Genomic DNA, 14,765 nt, shown 5'->3' with positions numbered 1-14,765 from the left:
GTTTGACTGCGACGACACCCACAACTTCGCATAGGACTGCCAAGGGCAAGGGAGGGATCCAGTCGAGCTCTATGTTGACCAACAAGGTCCTTATGTCACCGCTAAGGTCCTGGGTACGAAGTCTCCATTTTTGGTAGACACTGGCGCAACACGTAGTGCGTTATTTAAACGACTGATTCCAAGGGCAACCTTGTCTGGCTCACAAGTAACATCGATAGGTTTTGATGGAACGCCCTCCACTAATCCCTTGTCTACTCCGATCTCCTTTGACTTGGAAAATAACACCCCTGACACGACGTTTTTGCTCTCATCCAACACCCCCGATGCCATAATGGGACTGGACTTACTGAAACATTTCCGAGCTACTATTAGGTGTTTGCAAGACAGAGTTCGAGTCTTCTTGTATGACAACCCGACTCTGCTCAGACTTTGTCCCACCTGACGCATGTTTTCCATTACTGATGCCGACCTGTCCCTGCTTGACACTCTACCCTCATATCTGTGGGCCAAGAATGACTTGGACGTAGGACGCATGATGATCGACCCAGTGCACATAACTGTTCGACAAAACGCAATGCTCCCAAAACTTCCACAATATCGGATATCGCCCGAGGGCGAGAAGGCATTGGTAAAGATTATCCAGTCCCTGATAGATGCAGGAGGGGTAGAGGAAGTAGTTAGCAATGTTTGCAACAGCCCTATCCTACCCATTGTAAAGACGCAGGGTGAGGAAGATGAGAAAGTGTACCGCTTCATCATTGACCTACGAGAGGTCAACAAAGTAGTTGTGCCTCAGTACCCCGTAGTTTCAGACATCACCACCATTCTGACTCTGATTCCTTCCATGGCCACCACATTCACTGTCATCGACCTCAAGAACGCATTCTTCTCTATCCCTATCCACCCAGACAGCCGATACCTCTTCGGCTTCACCCTAAAAGCCCGCTCGTATAGATTCTGTTGAGCACCCCAAGGCTACACTGAAAGTCCCAGCATCTATAGCCAGGCCCTCAAGAGACAACTGGACGCAGTCCAGTTACCGGATGGAGTGGTGTTAATACAGTACGTCGATGATATCCTTTTGGCGGCCGACACCACTCCACTTGCAGTCACAGCACCATCCAACTCCTGCACTTCCTCGCGAAAAATGGCCACAAGGTCTCCAAGAAGAAGTTGCAATTCTGCCAACCCCAGGTCACTTATCTAGGTCACCTCTTGTCCAAAGACAGGAGAAAGCTTACACCCGATCGAATTCAGACCATTCTAGAAACCCCTGTCCCCAAGACCCAGAAACAAGTCCGCTCCCTGGTAGGCCTCAACTCCTTCTGTCGACAGTGGTTGCCAAATTTCAGCCTCATTGTGAAACCACTGCTTTCCCTGCTGGCTAAAGATGTCCCCTTCCCGCTCCCTTGGACCCCTGAATGCCAATACTCCTTCAAAGAACTACGAGATGCCCTCTGCTCAGCCCCTGTCCTAGGAACCCCCGATTGCACAAAGCCCTTCTCCCTCTACACTCACGAAAGGGAGGGGTGCGCTTTGTTTGTCCTGACTCAGTCCATTGGCCCCAAGCAACGCCCATGCGCCTACTTCTCTGCCACTCTTGACCCCGTAGCCAGAGCTTTGCCTGCCTACCTTCGAGCTGTAGCTGCCGCTGCTGTCTCTATCCGACAACGTGAGGGGATCGTTCTCTCGTACTCCCTCACGGTGTTAGTACCCCATGCGGTCGACACTCTCCTGAACCAGACTAAGACGCAACATCTGATTAGTGCACGACTGACTGGGTACGAACTGACTCTGCTTGCACCCCACATCACATTGAAAAGATGTACCACGCTGAATCTAGCCACTCTGTTGCCCCTACCTGAGAACGACCCCAATGTGTCCCCTATACATGACTGTGTGACCCTTACGGACGAACAGACTAGGAGTAGGGTTGACCTCCGAGACACTGCCTTCCCAGACCCTGACGGAGAACTGTGGGTGGATGGCTCTTGCATCAAACTCCCCGATGGCACCACCTCAGCTGCTTATGCAGTTACCACAGCCCGAACTGTAGTAGAGACCGCACGCATCACAAAACGATCTGCACAGGCAGCAGAACTGATTGCCCTCACACGAGCATGTATCCTAGCAACAGGAACAACAGCAAACATTTACACCGACAGCCAGTACGCCTTCGGGGTGGTTCATCGTTTCGGGCTCTTGTGGAAGGAGAGGGGATTCCTGACCTCGCACGGCACCCCCATCCTACACGGAGATCTAGTCTCCTCTCTGACTGAAGCGGTCCTCCTTCCCAAGCAACTTGCAGTAATCAAATGCCAGGCACACAAAAAGGTGACAGACATCATCGGACAGGGGAATGCGCTGGCCGACATCACTGCCCGAACCACAGCCGAGAATAGGACAACGACCCGCCTGTATGTGACCAGGTCACAAGCAGAAAAATGGACGGACGCTAGGGAAACTATTAGGGACATCCAGATGGCCAGCTCACCACACAAATTGACTGAATGGGCACGGGTGGGATTGAAAGACGATGAAGGCTGCTGGCGGACAAAAGACACGAGCAAATGGTTGCTACCCAATTCATACCTGATCCCCATACTGACCATGGCACACTCCCCTGCACACATTGGATCTGCCCCTATGGCCGAACTTGTCTCCAAAGTTTGGCACAATGACAAGATTACAGACTCAGCTAAAAGTCTGGTCCAACAATGTCTGATATGCCTGCAACACAACCCTGGGAAAGGAACTGTAGTACCCCTGGGAGGGTTTGGGGTCCCCAATCATCCATTTGAAGTCCTACAGATGGACTACATCCAACTAGAAAGATGCCAAGGTCTGAAATATGTACTTGTTGTCGTGTGCGCATTTAGCAAGTGGGTGGAAGCCTATCCAACTCGCGACAACACTGCCATTGCCACTGCAAAGGTATTACTGAAAGAATTCTTCCCTCGCTACGGCCTTTGTCGAATTTTGTGGAGCGACAATGGCCTTCACTTCGTAGCCGAGGTTATCCAACTCATCTTAAAGGAGTTGGGCGTGAAACAGAAGTTCCACGCAGTCTTCCACCCCCAGTCTGCTGGACTAGTTGAGCGACATAATGCCACACTGAAGCTCAAACTAGCTAAGATAGTGGCTACCACAGGACTGAAATGGCCAGACGCTCTCCCACTGGCATTGCTATCAATGCATTCCACCCCCACCAAACACCATTTGACCCCTTACGAGGTCGTTTTCGGTCGACCTATGAGCATTTGGTCCGCACCAAAACCGACATCCATTCACAACGTCCCAGACGTCCTAATGTCTGACTATTTGTACAATCTGACTAAGACACTGTCTGTTATCCATCAACAGGTGCTGCAGGCCATTCCTGATGCTTCCAGGGGCCCCGGACACAACATCCAACCCGGTGACGACGTGTTGATACGTAACTTTCAGCGTGCACGGAGTCTGGAACCCCAGTGGACGGGCCCCTGGCAAGTCTTGATCACCACCCGAACAGCTCTTCGAGTGGAAGGAAAGAAGAACTGGCTGCATGCACACCACTGTAAGAAAATTTCCTCAACCCTGACGACGACCGAAGACGTGGCCACCCAAGAAGAGCTCCTGAACAAAGATCGACCATCCCTGAGCTGTTACCCTGATAAAGAGACACTTGAACTGGCAGAATTCCCCGATCCCACTGTGCCATCCAGAGAAGGGTATAACCTGCGACAAAAGGAGGGAGCTTCGGCTAAGCGGACCACTGACTAAGTTACAATTCTCAGAGCGGTGGCCTAACACTACTAAGGCTGCCAGGAGAGAAGCCAAACGAAGTTTGTGGTTCTGCCCGCTACCGAGCCCCTTGAAGATGATGGAAGCGCCCGATATGAAGATGATGGAAGCACCCGACGCGAAGATGATGGAAGCAACCGGACATCCGAAGACCCACTACAGAAACCCAAAGACTGACAGAATCCACAGCTCAAAGACTATTGCCCTCTTTATCGCCCTTCTCTTTTGCCTCCCCTCTGGATCGTGGAAGTGAGCGCACCAGCTCATAAGACATTTCTAACCACTGCACAGCCTACTACCATGAAAGAACACTACCTGGTTTCTCTTTCACCTTCACTCCGAGAAAGACGTAAGGAGTTTTGGAACAACTCCTTCGTGCAGTTGCTGCACAAACACAACCTTGCCGCCAATGCCACGAACCGCTGGATCTGTGGGTTGTTACCCCACGTCACTGGACATTCCATCCCCTTCATTCCTTCACCTTTCTCCGTTCATGGTTCCTGCCTTGCTTGGCTGATCCTCTTGCAAGAAAGCTACAGGGATAATGCCACTTCCAGCAGAACTATGACACACTTTTATCATGGGGTCTGGCAGAACAAAACGGGAAGAACTGCTGCCCCCTTTTGCCCTCTGACGTCCAACGACTCTATTCATATGGACATCCCTGCCAAAGAACGGATCGAAATGCAGGTGTTCAACATCCCAGCCAGACCCAACTTCTCCTACCTCCGGAAACGAACAGCTGCCACCCTGACTGTGGCCCTATCTGTCGTAAATGTCTCGGGCCTTGTATGCATCGAAGGCCTCGGGACACAGCTGGTAGGCCACAGCGCTTTCCGCATCACCAGAACTTTGGACTCAACTGATCCACCCTCTTTTGTCACTACTCCGAATATGTACTTTTTTTGTGGGACGAAAGCCTACACCTGGCTCCCCAAAGGCTGGGGGGGTACCTGTTACATTGCCTTCATCCTTCCTCTGACCTATGTGGCTCCAGCAAACCATCACCAACAAAAACGAGCAAAAGACATCGAACAAGCCGACTCCACCGGAGCACAGTTCTTGAACGCAATGAAGGGACTTGTTCCACTCTGGGGTCCGATGGCGAACAGCCGTGCCATCCGACATTTGACCCAGGCAGTTGAAACGACAATGAACATTACAGCTGGCATCCTCACAAACAACACAGCCGAGCTTCAGGCGGTCCGCCTGGTGGCTCTTCAGAACCGCCTTGTTCTAGATGTGGTTCTAGCGGAGCGTGGAAGAGCATGCCGTATCATTGGGTCCAGCTGTTGCACCTACAGAAGTTCATCAAGAACAAGAAGAATGGTCGCTTGGGAGTTGGTTCTGGAGTGCTGTAAAGGACGGGGGGTGGAGATTGTTTATGATCATATTGATACCAATTGTCGTAATATGTGGATTCTGCCTGGGTGTTCAATGCTTGCCACCCCTGTGCTCACTTTGTGCTAATTGTATTTGCCCCAAGACTTTGGACTTTGAAGCCGAACGCATGAAAGCTTTGTATGAAGTTGAAATTCGAAATATAATGGGGATAGATATCGATTGACAAGCTGGCTAAATATGTTGAAAAGGGAGGACAGTTAAAATCTAGTTTGCGACATCAACATTATCGGCGCCATCTTTTCCCTTTCAGGCTCATATGTGCGCGTAAGTAGCAGCCATTTTGAATGCCATGGCCTCTCTGCCCACTGCCGATAGCCAGCGCGTCTCTCTCTCTCTCCCCCTCTGACCTCGCAAGTATCCCCCGCACGCTGACAGCCCCCGCTCTCACATGCTTGGACCATAAACCTCCCCTTCAGCGCGACCCTGCCTCGGAGCCATATCCCGCACCCAACTAAACACCTCCCTTCATCCCATTCATGATCACACATCCTTTGATAAACCCCCTTCCTCTGTACCCAATTGTCCAGGCCCGATCCCAGGCCACCATCTGGCCCTGCGGATGCAGTTTATTGCCCCCTACAGTAGGAAGCTGCCCCACTTCAAAGGATCTTCAACTGATCAAAGCCCCCACCCCATGAGATCCGATCTCCACACACATTCCGGGAACCGGCGGAATGTCCAGCTGCCCGACAGTCATCACCTACTGAGATCGGGGTGGGGACTTCTACTGTAAATGTGTGTGGGAACAGGCTTGAAGCGGGGATTCCGAGGATGTCTTTCCGTACTTCAAAGTATTTGCAGGAATGTGCCACATGTAATAAACTGTAATAAAGACCATAAACCTGTGTATAAGAGGCCAGGCCTCAGAGATGAGGTTAGAGCACCTCGAGAAGATACCCTGTTGTCTGATTTTACGTGTTCTGCTCCGTCTGAATAAACTCCTGTTTCCTGCCTTCCAGTCTCCAGCGCCTGCCTCGTTGTTTGATAATTTCGAGTGGTATGAAAGGCGGCTAACGCTGGGCAATACTTAAAGGTTATCGGTCAAAATCGGCCCTACCTTTTACACTGATCAAGTGTTATTGACTGAGGATAAAAGTAATACAATGTGTAGTTCGAAGTATCCTGAGTTATTCAGTGATGAGTTAGGGTGTCTTAAATTTTTTTAGCATTGAATAAAATTTAAGTCTGGTTATACCCCTGTGGTACATAAAGTAAGAAATGTACCTTTTATGTTCCATGCACAGTTGAGAGAGGAGTTAGACAGATTGTGCAAAGCTAAGGTGATTGAACCAATTGAAGCATCCGAGTGGCTTATTCCCATCGTTTTAGCACGCCAACCCAACAGAAATGTACGCATGTGTATGCACTTGAGGGACCTGAACCAGAATATCTGGGTAGACCATCATCCTTTGCAGCGCATTAGCAAGATTATTGCTAGTGTAAAAGGTGCAAAATACTTTTCAACCATCGATTTGTCCAGTGCATATCACCAAGCCCCCTTACATGTAGATTCCAAGCATTTGACTTCATTTGTAACACCATAGTGGTGCATTTCAATTCATTCACATGCTGTTTGGTTTGGCGTCTGCTTCAGTGGTGTGTCAGAGGCTCATGTCTAGCATTCTAAAGGACATTGTGAACGTGAGGGTGTTTCAGGATGATATCTTGGTATGGGGCGCAGATATGAATGATCCTGATAGGATATTGGATGAAGTTTGAGGAAGTTGCAGGATGCAGGATTGACAGTGAGCACAAATAAGTGCCAATTTGATGTGGTGCAAGTTGATTTTCGGGGGTACACATGATCAGGTAAGGGTTTTAGGCCATAGAAGAAATTGCTGGACGCTATTAAGGAGGCCCCATATCCGACTAATAAAGAACAATTACGCTACTTTTTAGGGTTAGCAGAATATTATTTGAACTTTGTTTCACATTTTGCTGACAAAGTACATGATTTAAGAACACTAATGAAAAAGGCGTTCAGTTTTTATTGTATGATGATTGTCAACATGCTTTTGAGAAGATCAAGTCAGACATAGTGAAAGCTGTGGTTCTCAAACTGTTTGATCCATGTGATAAGACCATAGTGGTGGTTGATGCTAGTGCTTATGGGTTAGGTGCTGCATTAATGCAAAGGAAGGACGATGTGAACGCATTGTTGCATTTGCCTCACACACTCTGAAGGTTGCGGAAGCCAAATATTCTGTTATAGAAAAGGAACCGTTAGCGTGTTGGTGGGGTGTCAACTATTTTAAAAAGTATGTGTGGGGAACTAAATTCGAGTTAAGATCTGATCACAGACCCCTTATAGATATTTTTACTACTAAGGGAGCTGGCAGAGCTACACCCAGAATTGCAAAAAAGGGCTTTACCAGCTACAAGAGTATGATTTTCAACTTATGTTTGTTCCTGGTCGCTAGAATGGTAATGCTGATTGTCTTTCTCAATTGCCACTGCAGAATCTAGATGACAATGATAAGGAAGAATGGTTGGTAGCAAGTGTAGACGAGAAATGTGGGGGTTACGGTGAGTATGGACGAACGGTATCAAAGTGTTTTAAAAGATTACTCGTTGAAGCAGATGATGACAGATTTGGTCAATAACTCCGGGCAGTGTTCGACTGTGAAGAAGGAGTATGCGGAATACAGAATGATTTGGGCTGAGTAGTCGGTGGTGAATGGCATTGTTAGAAGAGTTGACAGACTGGTAGTACCTTCAGACTTGCACACCAGGTTGGTAGAGTTGTTACACAAGGGACACAATGGGATGTCCACCATGAAAAGACGGGCTAGATGTGATATTTTTGGTGGCCAGGTATGCACAAGGAAATTGAAAGATGTGTACACAATTGTGTGGCGTGCATGTGTAGCAAAAAATCCCATAGGTCTGAAGAGTCTTCCATTTCACCCACCATAAAGCCAGTTAGACTGTGGCAAAGAGTCGCAATGGATATATGTGGGCCTTTTAGTACCAGGGGATAGAGATCAAGTACGCTTTTGTCCTAGTGGATTATTTTTACAAGTGGCCAGAAGTGGCATTTGTGAGAGAGATCAAGTCATCTAATATTATAAACGTCTGTGTTCTGCAGAGAGGGGTATCCAGAGTGCATAATAACTGACGATGGGCCACAATTCATTGCAGTGGAATTTCAGTGTTATGTTTCTAAATCTGGGGTGTCTCATATTACCAATGCTGTTTATAATCCACAGGAGAATGTTTTAGTGGAGAGATTCACCCGTGTGTTAAAGGAGTGTGTGCAACTCACTGAGGAATGTGGAGAGGAATGTAGAAATGAGGTCAAAGAAATGTTGTGCAGATATCATAACGCACCTCTTTCAGCCACAAGAGAAACTCCTTTTGGTCTTCTAAAAGGGTGGCAAGCGTGCACCTTGGTGACTCCAGCCTGAATGGATAGCTCTGTTTTGAAGTGTACAGGATATAGTATACTGGCTCACAGGATACGAGACTATCAAGAAAAATATGTGTACAAGCATAATAACAGGCTGAAGGTAATGCATGCAAGTTTAAGGTGGGTGACTGGATGAGGACTTCTCTTGTGAAAAGTCAGAGAACTGGTTTGTCAAAATTGTCTAAGCACAAACAAGTTGTAAGGGTGGTAGGTAACAATGTGTGGGTGCAGGATGGTAAGAGATGGAACATATGGAGAGTAACTTTGTGCAACATACTAGAATGTGGGATTTGGGCCAAGAACAAACCTTCCTCTGTCCCAATAGTTGATCCTATAGCTAAGCAAAATATCCACAGGGCAGAAGACATCAGAGGTAAACCAGCTTGGCAGAAGGATTATGTTTGTGTGTGAAATTTCACCTTTGCCCAGGACTATTGTGGGGTTTGTTATGTTGGGGTTATGTTTGCAACTTGGGCATTGGTTTGGTTTATTTGTTGTTATTGTAACAAGAGGGAGAGGATATGTTGTATCCTAGAAACCTTGCAGCGCCTGGTTCGGAGTTTTTACATAGCGCAAACTTGACCCGAAGGTATCGGGGCGCTTTAAATGAGCACCAGTTGCATTACACAAGGAGTCATTATTTTTTTTTAGGCACGGGGAGATTAAGTGATTTGCCCAGAATCACAGAATGTTCAGCGTCATTGCCGAGACCCATACCCGGTTCCCCAGATTTGAGATTGACCGCCCTAGCCGTTAGCACATCCTCTCCCCAGGTTGTCTTCTCCACTGGGTTCTGGATTGTAGAATCCCAGGGGGCAGTATGCAGACAGTTGCTGGAGGAGCTAGATCCCTTGGGTTGCTATCCTGGATTTATTAAAACCTCTACACACAAATCTCGGTGTGGCTGTGACTTTTTGAAAGAACCCAATTCACAAAATGCCTCTTTTCGAATATGGCTTTTTGTATGTTGTTTTTTAAGTTGTAAATAGCATTTATAATGAAGAGGATTTTAGTCTGTTGGTTTTTCTGCAAGGTTCACCAGTGGCAGCTACCTTTGGTCTTTGGGCGCGGCCGTCGTCATTGACTGTCACAATAGCAAGGGTCAGGAACAAGACAGGCACTCTTCATAGGCTAGAGTGCAAGTAATTGCTGCTCTTGCTAGTTCTTCATGTTCTGAAGACCACTTCACAAAAGTTCTCTACAGCGGAAGTGTGAGAGGAAGCCCGGGTCTGTTCAGTTTTTGGACTTGTATTGCCCTGAGTTGCTTGCCAATAATCAGTGAGGCAGCTGCCCCATCCTTTCCCGACTCATCTCAGGGAATAGTGGGATCAGCCAGCCTGACTGACCCCACCTTCCCAGTGACAAACTGGGATATGGTGAGGTTACAAAAAAAGAAAAGGCAGCCTTGGTGAGAGGAGCTATGAGGGTGGAGCAGTCCATAAGCATATGACCAGGGCTCGAGTCGGGGTACCACGCGGGTGTACGGCGTCTCCCCACTTATTTTACCAGGTGGACGCCGTCCCCCCTGCCAGACTGCTGGACTTAACTCCTTGGCCTATCTGGGGCGAGATCGGAGCTCACAGCTCGCTGCCCGCATTGCTGGCTTCTCAGATGCAATCGCATCTAAGGGGTGAGCGAGGGGAAGCAATGAGCCTGATAGTGCAAGCCACCTTCCGTGACGTCACTTCCTGCTGTGACGTCACTTCCGGTGACAGCGTCCCCCACTTCTTTTTTCAGGACTTGTGCCTTGCATACGACTGGCATCAATAGAGTCACAGGACTCACGACTGTGCTGTCTAGGCATGCATTGTAAACAGACACACAGCACATGTGCAGTGCCTCTGTTTAGGTCAGCTTCCTGCTGTCTTTCCAGTGCTGTCCACAGTTCAGTGAGCAGACCCTTCGGCTGGGGCGAGAGTTGGAGTGTTTTGGAGGCTTTTGTTACGTATAGGCCTGGAACCGGTGACTAAATAAATAGAGCGGGCTCCAGGTGTGTTTGTTTGCATGAACTCTTTATTAACTGCTGCACAGGCCTTCCCTATAATAAAGGTTGCATGCGTCATGGACCAACCCAACTTGGCCTAATAGGTGTTGGGGTTTTATGCACATTATTGAGCTACCAATAATTCTGAATCCCCTACTCAACATTCCTCCCCAAAACACAAAACAAACAAAATAAGTGAACAACAGTCCAACCCCCCCCCCCCCCTTCAGGTTATCAACACAGTACAGTTGCTCACTAAGTCTCGGTATTTGGTGGAAGGCCTGGGATGTGCCCTGAGATGATAGTGAGAGTTTTGCTGTCCTTCAGTATGGAAGAGAGAACAGGCAGACCCGGTTCATCACTTCTGCCAGGAACTCTGGGGGTCTCGGTTTCTGACCCAGATCTAAACACTAGGTAGGCGGCTCACTCCAGGGATCTGTGGGCCAGCCTCCACAGAGGTATCCCCAACCTTGGCCCGAGTTGAAGTATGCCTCTGTGGAAACTTCATCGCCATCCCCTACATGGAACGATCACACCCACTTCTTGAACACAGACTCATTTCAAGTTACTTTCTCAGGTCCCCCCACACCCCCAGGCAGTGACAATTGTGCCCTATAAATGGACTACTTTCCAGGGATCAGGATCAAAAGGTAGTCTAAACTAGCTCCCTTGATTGAGATTGCTCACCAACACCAGATCCCCCTCCTGAAGGACAATGGCAAAGCTCGTCCCTGTTGACTCTGCTTCACTTTGCACCAAATGACCCATGATTCGCTGACTGGGAGACAGTGGTTTTCGGGGGGGTTTCCAGTACTCCGGGGCAAAGGAATACAAGGTTGACTCCAGATAGTGGTGTTGAGCATAGACAGCGTGAATAGCCTTGTTGAAGGTCTTTATGAACCGTTCTACCTCCCCGAAAGCCTGTGGACACCTAGGACTATCTCTAGTACCCTTCTTTGCGGCAGTACTAGCAACCATTTCTATCCCAAGATACTTTGAGAAATCATCTTTGATCACCAACATATACCTCCCATTTGAAAGACTCCTGGAGTTGGCCCTGGTCTTTACCCACTGGGGAATGTTTTGCTTGATCACCAGAGCTGCCGGAACGGTTGCCCCAGCTGCGTAACACATTGTTCCACAGTGTTATTCAGAAAGAGGATCCACACCTTCTGGCGTAGCCAGCTTTTGATTCCTACCATGTCTTGATAGCTCCCATGAGCTAGCAAAATGACCCGGGGCACCAAACTCTGGGGAATCGCTAGTGATACCTCTTAGCAAACACCCTTCACCGATGACACTAGTGTGAAGAAGTCAGCAGTCCAGTAGCTGGGGTGGGCGGAGTCAGGTGGGCAGAGGGGAAGAGGTGGGGACAGGACAGGAAGGGGTTAGTTAGAGTAGGGACGGGGAACGGAGTAGACGCATCAATAAAGGGGTTGAATAGATACCACTGCGTCTGTGTATCATTTACAGTAGGATACGACAGCTGGCGACGAAGGTGGGATCCAGAGGCTAACCCACACGAGTGAACCCCGTCCCGCGGCGAGGAGCGTTCAGAGCTCCGCCGTGACCGTGACCGTGACCCCGCGGCGCCCGAGGTGAGGCCACCTGGAGAGACCTGGCAGTCCCAGGAATCGGGAAGAGCCGAGGAAAAGGAGACAAAAGCGAAAGCGCTGAAAGCGCCAGAAGGAAGAGCGCCGGTCGCGCTGGACGCGCGACAGACATAAGTGAAAGCGCCGAAGCGCCGGAAAGAAGAGCGCCGGTCGCGCTGGACGCGCCAGACCGGTGAGCGTGAAGACCAGGTGAAGGTCGGGAGTCCACTCCGACACTGCCCCATCAGCTCCCAAACCACTGTGAGGGCGGGAGAAGTGCCCTACAGAGTGAAGCCTCGCCGCCTGACGCGCGAGTCCAGAAGACCACGCCGAGCAGAACAGAAAACTCACCCCAACCCTGCCAGGAGAAAGGAAACCTGCAACCGTGAGTCCAGCGGCCCTGAATGAGTGTGCCTGAAGTGAAGGAAAACCTCGTGTGCTGCAAAGGGGGCGGCCATCTTAAAGTCAGGCAGGGTAGAAGACAATCCCTATGTGAATGAGCGGCGGCCATCTTTAAGTCAGGCGAAGAACCGAAAATAAGCACTGGCAGTGCACATTGACAAGCTGAGCCAAGCGAACCCAGCAAATCGTGACTAGTGAAGACTGGCAGCATCTTTCAAACAAGCATTGGTAACTAAAACAGCAACTCTTGAAACCGTGCACCAGCAACCAAAGTATAAGGAAATAAAAGTCAGAAGCAAGCGCTGAAGATCCACCGTCAAGATGTCTAACCCTCCCGCGCAAAGAGAAGTCAAAGGAGGAACGCATCTACGAGCACCGGAGCCACTAACTGTCACAACTGGAAGCAGCATGGGCCTAAAATGGCAAGAATGGCTAGAGGACTTCGAGGACTATATTGATGGGTCCAAAATTGAGCCGGACAAAGACAAGATAATAGCCCTTCGCAATCTAGGATGGCGCGAGATCAGCAAGATAGTGCGAGAGATCCCAACCGCTGACGGTGACACCTATGTCAAAGTGAGAGACGTGCTAAACAACCGTTTTCTGCACAAGAGAAATGCCGACTACGAGCGACGCAAGTTCCACCAGCAGCGCCAAGGAAAAGAGGAACCACTGAGCTCCTTCATACATCGACTGCGACGACAGTCCCAATACTGTGATTTCACAAACTTCTCACCCGACGCCGCCATCAAATCCCAAATAATCTCTGGATGTCATTCGGAATCTCTGAGACGACGACTACTAAGAAAACCGCAGGAACTCGCGGAAATCGAAGAGAACTCCCGGTTGTATGACCAGGCTGAAGAGAACGCGGCGGACATCGAAACCGTACCCGGCACCAGTACTGAACATGTTAACCGCGTCTCTGACCGGCGACCTGGAAGACAGGACCATCGCGACAACAGCAGACGCAACCCGCGCGACAGGTCACGTCGCTCCAGATTTTCGCCCAGGCAACGCCCGGACTACAGGAGGAAAGAACCTGAGAGGAGGGATCGTCGACCCGACCGCACGAGGCGGTGCTTTAGGTGCGGATACGACTACCCTCACACCGATTCCTGCCCTGCCATGGGCCAACGTTGCAGAAAATGTGGACGGTCCAATCACTTTAAGGCCATGTGTGGCGAATACCACAGGGAAAGATGCAGTGACAATGACAGACGTACCAGCCAGCATAGGCCCTCGAGATCTGAAACCACACGTCACCACGTCAGAGCAGTTCAGGGTGAATCCACTCGATCTCCAGCGTCTTCTCACTCCAGTCACGGGTCTCGACGCTCCAGGTGGGACCGTCGCTCTCCGTCAAGAGAATCAAGATCGTCCTCATCCAGACGGTCTTCATACACCACTGAGTACATCAACATCGCTGACAACGATCAGCTCAAACGATACCCACGCCTCGACATCAAGGTGGGCAACCATGCAGCCAAATTTGTGATGGACAGTGGCGCGTCGCTCAACTACATCTCAGTTGCTGAACATGAACGCATGGACCCAAAACCCCACTTGCGTTTCGCGCCCGTCCGTGTGTACACTTGGATGTCAAGGAAGCTACTCCCGTGCCTAGGCAAGTTCGACACCACCCTCACGCACGGCGACATCTCCATCCCAGCAGTTATCCATGTGATCAAAGGGCCTGATGCCGACTGTCTGCTGAGCCTCCCCACCGCCGAGCGCCTTCGCTTGGTGCACGTCCTCTTCAATGTAAATGACAGCTCAGACTATGCCGCAAAATTTCCAGCGCTATTCCAAGGCCTGGGTAAACTGAGAGGCCGGCAAATCCATCTGCACATAAATGAACGAGTCAAGCCAGTGGCCCAGCATCCACGGCGGGTGCCCTTCCACTTGCAATCTGCGGTTGAAGACGAACTGCAAGAACTCTTGGACGCCGACATCATCGAGCGCACCGAGGGCCCCACTCCCTGGGTATCCCCAGTGGTCATTGTCCCCAAGAAAGGGTCCCACAACAAAGTCCGTCTCTGTGTGGACATGCGCCTGCCGAACACGGCCATCGAAAGGGAGAGACACCCCGGCCCACATTTGAGCGACATGATCACAGCGCTCAACGGGGCGAAAGTGTTTTCCAAACTAGACCTGAACAAGGGCTACCATCAGCTCGAACTGGACGACA

The sequence above is a fragment of the Lissotriton vulgaris genome, chromosome 1_1, assembly GCF_964263255.1.
Source record: "Lissotriton vulgaris chromosome 1_1, aLisVul1.2, whole genome shotgun sequence".
Classification (NCBI taxonomy): domain Eukaryota; kingdom Metazoa; phylum Chordata; class Amphibia; order Caudata; family Salamandridae; genus Lissotriton; species Lissotriton vulgaris.
Note: the sequence above shows the minus strand (reverse complement) of the source record.